Raw genomic sequence first — 6000 nt, forward strand, 5'->3', positions numbered from 1 at the left:
CTGAACTGAACTGAACTGAATCACTTCTTGAAGGCTTGAGAGCAGAGTCCTGTATATGACATAATTTTGATTCTTCCTGTAAGGTGGATCATTACTGGGTCCTGTTTGACATAAATATTCAGCCCACTGTAGAGTCTTTTGCTCTTTCCCATTTGCAAAAGACTGAGGATTCTGTGTCCTCTCTCTGAACTGGTACATGGGCATCATCCCTTAGACAACCTCACTGTTCTTGCTGCTGCTCTGGGTTTCGTCCTGGTCTACTGAAGGACCTTCACTGTTCTGTCTGGTAAAGATGTTGTTGCCTGCACTGACCTTCAATTATCTCTTTATTTTCCTCAGTACCCTTACCTTGGACTTCAGCATACCAAAAGATAATTAGGCCAGACTCAAAATCCACACTTTTTTTTTTTTTTTTTAAATCAAACAGGCTATCAGATCAGCAAATCAGATGTGATTTCCCTGCTGGAACAGGGAAAAGAGTTGTGGAGTAAAGCAGCAGGAGGCTTCCAAGGTCAAAGACCAGGTGAACATCAGGGGCCTGGACTTCACTGCAAAAAGGTTCTGGTCATTGAGTGACTAAGTCCTTGGAAGCAGAACTGAAGGTTTTGAGACATGAGTGCTGCTACTGCTAAGTCACTTCAGTCGTGTGCGACTCTGTGTGACCCCATAGATGGCAGCCACCAGGCTCCCCCATCCCTGGGATTCTCCAGGCAAGAACACTGGAGTGGGTTGCCACTTCCTTCTCCAATGCACGAAAATGAAAAATGAAAGTGAAGTCGCTCAGTCGTGTCTGACTCTTCACGACCCCATGGACTGCAGCCTACCAGGCTCCTCCATCCATGGGATTTTCCAAGCAAGAGTACTGGAGTGGGGTGCCATTGTCTTCTCCGTGAGACATGAGTGATCTATCCTAAATGAAAGTGAGGACATTGGGGCATATTCCTCACATTTTTACCATTTTGTGCACTTATTATCCCAAATCATGTGTCTTCCTGCCACTTTCTTTTCTATAAATACTTGTGGACTTGCTGCACTTAAACTTACACATAGTGATTCCTGTCCTGATCCTCTCATTTAATGTTTTTTCCATCATTTTCTGACATACTGTCTCTTCCCCACACTACATTTTTATATTTTAATCCTGGTTTTGTCTAATAGACAATGACTTGTAAAGTATTCTACTACCTTGAGTATTTCTTTGTTATATACACAGTTTCTCCATGTGAGTGCCAATTTTTTTTTTTTCCCAATGAGTAAGGTAGAAGGGAAATAGGATAAAAATGTTTTTAGCTTAAATATCTTGTTAGGTTGAGCTTGATGACTGTAAATTTATCAGAAACATTGCAGTTTTGGAAATGAGCGGGATGGGGAATTAGTGAAAATTCAATGTAAGTACTGAAAAGTAATGGAAATTTGTATCTATTTCATTATTATATTATAAAACATATGCACACATAATACATATATGTTTTATAATATAACAATATATATACATACACATGTAAATGTGTACATTCACATACATGTGTATGTTTGTATATATATATATATTTTTTTAATTTTTTTATTTTTGAATATAATTCCAAATATCGAAATGAATCCACCACAGGTATACATGTGTTCCCCATCCTGAACCCTCCTCCCTCCTCCCTCCCCATACCATCCCTCTGGGTCGTCCCAGTGCACCAGCCCCAAGCATCCAGCATCGTGCATTGAACCTGGACTGGCATCTCGTTTCATACATGACATTTCACATGTTTCAATGCCATTCTCCCAAATCTTCCCACCCTCTCCCTCTCCCACAGAGTCCATAAGCCTGTTCTATACATCAGTGTCTCTTTTGCTGTCTCGTATACAGGGTTATCGTTACCATCTTTCTAAATTCCATATATATGCCAATTTTTGAAACATACTCACATGGAGGACTTGGTATTTATCTATATTTCTATTTTCCTAATGATGCTAAAGCAGAAACTCCAGTACTTTGGTCACCTCATGTGAAGAGTTGACTCATTGCAAAAGACTCTGATGCTGGGAGGGATTGGGGGCAGAAGGAGAAGGGGACGACAGAGGATGAGATGGCAGGATGGCATCACTGAGTTGATGGACATGAGTCTGAGTGAACTCCGGGAGTTGGTGATGGACAGGGAGGCCTGCCGTGCTGCAATTCATGGGGTTGCAAATAGTTGGACACGACTGAGCGACTGAACTGACTGACTGACTGAATGCCATTCTAAAATCTATATTTTGTCCATTTATTTAGGCAGTGAAAGACCCCTTAGACAACAAGAAATGATACTCATGCCAAGTGTCTACAGGAAACACATATCCCCTGCCATGGCAATGGTAAGTTTCATGGGTGGGAACCCCAGTCATCCAAATTAAAGACCTGGCAGTGAGATAAGTTGGCAATTGAGAACCATTGCCTTTGTGTAATTTGAGATTGAGCTCTTTTTGAAAAAAATTTGGGGTAGTCTGAAATCAGTTAAGAATCAATATGAGCTCAAAACCACAACCAGTGAATTAAGGGTAAAAAGTCAGTTGTACAAACATTGCTCATCTTCAAAATTAATCTGATATCTGAGATAGGAAACTATAAAATCAAAAGTTTGTGCCTGCAGGGGAGTAACACAGCACATGTTTACATCTAACACTGGAGACATTTTAACAGGAAACTTACCAGCTGATGCTCTATGGTGAACATGCAGACAAATGAATGTCTGCCTGGTCTTGGGCAAACCAGTAACAGTCTCATATCTCCTTCTCCAAAGCAGGTTTCTCACTTGCAAGGGAATTCTGCTGGATGTACTGATCTGAGTGATGAATATACTCCTCAATCTTCACCTCAATATTCAACAGTTCCCTTAAGAAGGAAACATAATGTCAGCAAACAGTGTGAAAAATCACTTAGTCAAGGGTCATTCCTTAATATACAGGGTCACATTCACACTAGAGGTAAATCATGTCAATGTGCTCTGTGTGGAAAAGTCTTTAGTAATTGCTTTAGACTCAGACAACACAAGATGATTCACACTGGAGAGAAACCATTCAAATGTCAACACTTTGGCAAAGTCTTCAATCAAAGATTCTTTTTGAAAGAGCATGAGAGAATTCATACAGGAGAGAAGCCCTGTGAATGTCCTCTATGTGGAAAAAGCCTTTAGAAATTACTCTAACCTCAGCAGCCAGAAGAAGATTCACACTGGAGAGAAACCATTCAAATGTCAACTCTGTGGGAAAGTCTTCAGTCAAAGTTGCTCCTTGAAAGACCATAAGAGAACTCATACAGGAGAGAAGCCCTATAAATGTCCTCTATGTGGAAAAGCCTTTAGTAGATGTACTAGCCTCAGCAAACACAAGAGGATTCACACTGGAAAGAAACCATTTGAATGTCGACTGTGTGGAAGATTCTCCTTGAAAGAACACGAGAAAGCTCACAGAGGAGAGAATGGCTATGAATGTCATCAGTGTGAAAAAGTCTTTAGTCATTGCTCTAAGCTCATACAACACAAGGAGAGTCACACTGGAGAGAAACCATTCAAATGTCAACTGTGTGGGAAGGCTTTCAATCAAAATTTCTCCTTGAAACAACATGAGAAAAGTCACACAGAAGAGAAGACTTATAAATGTCATCAGTGTTGGAAAGTGTTTAGTAGATGTGCTAGCCTCAAGAGACACAGCATGATTCACACTGGAGAGAAACCATTCAAATGTCAACTGTGTGGGAAAGTCTTCAATCAAAATTCCTCCTTGAAAGGACATGAGAGAACTCACACAGGAGAGAAGCCCTGTGAGTGTCATCAGTGTGGAAAAGCCTTTCCTCAAAGAAGGGACCTTAATTCACACAATAAAATTCACACGGGAGAGAAACCGTATCTATGTCTTGAGTGTGGGAAGTTCTTCCATTATAGTTCTGGGCTTTGTATGCACAAGAAAATCCACACAGGAGTGAAAGCACGTTTGCCATGTGTGTAAGAAGGCCTTCAGTAAACGTAATAAGCTGAGAGAACATGAGAGAACCCAGAGCAGAGAGCAGCCCTGTGAGTGTCAGCTCGGTGGAGAACACTTTGCTCCTGCTTTTTCCCTTAGACAACACGAGGGAACCCAGCACAGGAGAGAAAAGCAGAAGGGCCCTTCATAGATGTTCTAACCTGAGGTGACTTAATCAACATGGAGGCTCCTACAGGCATCATACTCCATCCACAGTCCAGACAGGTATCACCTATGGAAGTGGACCTATATGTGCACTGTCTATGCCTTTAGTCAATTGCCTGACCTCAGGTAACTTAGCAGAACTCACTCTATAAACACAATATGAGTGTTTTCAGCAGCACCTTCCAACTTTATAGACCCTAGAGTATGTGAGGAGAGGATAAGCAACCCCTAGTTCTTTCATGATTAATTGTTCAGTATGAGGCTGCTCCATGTGGCCTGGAGAAAGAAACAGCAATCCATTCTAGGATTCTTGCTTGGAGAATTCCATGGACAGAGGAGCCTGGTGGGCTACAGTCCATGCGGTCACAAAGAGTTGGACATGACTGAGCAACTAATACACACACACACTCAATGTGGAGAATCACTGGGACTGTAATCACTCTTAACATATATTCAGGTGAGCCCCAGGCTTGATGTGCACAAGCAACTCAGTGAAAATAAGCACTAAAATAAGAACAAAGATTAAGACTTGAGAAATACCAAAGTATGTTGAGCAACATCAAAGCATACTTCTAAATAATTTATCCTTGAGAATTGATTTCATGAAAAGTTATGAGAAATTCTTTATCCATAGAGCCAGCCCACTGGTTCACCTGTGCTCAGACTATATAACACACCCTCAGGGTCATGAAGGAAGAAGGAAGAGAAGTCTTCAGTGATCACTTATTTTTCAGTTAATGTGAAATTCTCACACTGAGGATGTAGCAATCCTAAAAACCACAATGGAGCTACAGCTAGATTTCACATCAGAAAAAAATGATCATGTATGGGAGGGGGAACCCCTGAAAGAAAACTGTAACACACAATCAGGCTTCCCAAGTGGCTCAATGGTAAAGAATCTGCCTGTGAATGCAGGAGACACAGGTTCGATCCTGGTTCCAGGAAGAAACCCTGGAGAAGGAAATGGCAACCCACTCCAGTATTCTTGCCTAGAAAATCTCATGGACAGATAAGCCTGGTGGACTAGTGTCTGGCATCGCAGAGTCATACACAACTTAGCAACTGAACAACAACAACACACAATCAGGCAGATGGTGATTTGGGGAAATAGTTCTTGATGGAAATGTGACATAAAATGAAGAGTGAAGTGACCTAGCAATATGGAATACAGAGTTTTGTAAGAAATTAACATTTGTGTATAGAATAATAATTGCAAATATTCAAACAATAAAGTCCATGGCTAAAGAAGCTCAGAGTTGCTGTTTGGTTTCTTTGAGCCCCCATAAACAAGGGACACAGGTTTACACTCTGGGAAAGTGGGCAGAGACTCAGCCCCATTCTCTGAGTTCCCTCTTTCTCCACAGCTCTTTGTACACAACTCAACTCCACTCATTCCAATGTCCCTCTATCCCCATGTACCCCATTCAGGCCCTGGTGGTGACACAGCTCTGATCTTCAGCTCCACAGGTCAGGTTTCCCAGAATATTGGCCCTGCTCATGCAAGGTCCTGGGGGAGTCTCAGAGACATCTGGTCTTACATTATTTGAGCCCTTCAACCTATGTCTGCAGAGAGAAACCACCTGGGGCTCAAGAAACAGACATCTCTTCCCTCCCAGACCTCAGAAATCTCTTTGTTACTTTGCCCCCAAACCTCTGAATTGAGCCAAGTGAATGAAAACTTCCTTCCATGATCATACTGTCTGTCTTACTTAGCTGATTACTGAATTATGCACCCAGCATTCTCACTAAACAGGAACCCAGCCTTGTTACTACCACATAAGCTCATGGAATAAAGCTGCAGGAATATATAATGCCCCAAACTATCAGCCTTAACACAAGTCAGTT

At 41.6% G+C, this 6000-nt stretch overlaps 1 protein-coding gene across 4 annotated transcripts in view; it reads right to left on the minus strand.

Annotated features, from left to right (window-relative positions):
* Positions 1-3162, minus strand: part of LOC101906271 (zinc finger protein 705A-like) — a 37029-nt gene extending 33867 nt beyond the window's left edge. For all 4 annotated transcript variants that reach the window (XR_009493104.1, XR_009493103.1, XR_009493102.1 and 1 more), the window contains exon 1: positions 2681-3162. The gene's annotated coding sequence lies outside the window, so the exon portion shown is untranslated. The remainder of the gene's footprint in view (positions 1-2680) is intronic.
* Between the last annotated feature and the right edge of the window lie 2838 nt (positions 3163-6000).

This window comes from Bos taurus, chromosome 27, assembly GCF_002263795.3.
Source record: "Bos taurus isolate L1 Dominette 01449 registration number 42190680 breed Hereford chromosome 27, ARS-UCD2.0, whole genome shotgun sequence".
Classification (NCBI taxonomy): Eukaryota; Metazoa; Chordata; class Mammalia; order Artiodactyla; family Bovidae; genus Bos; species Bos taurus.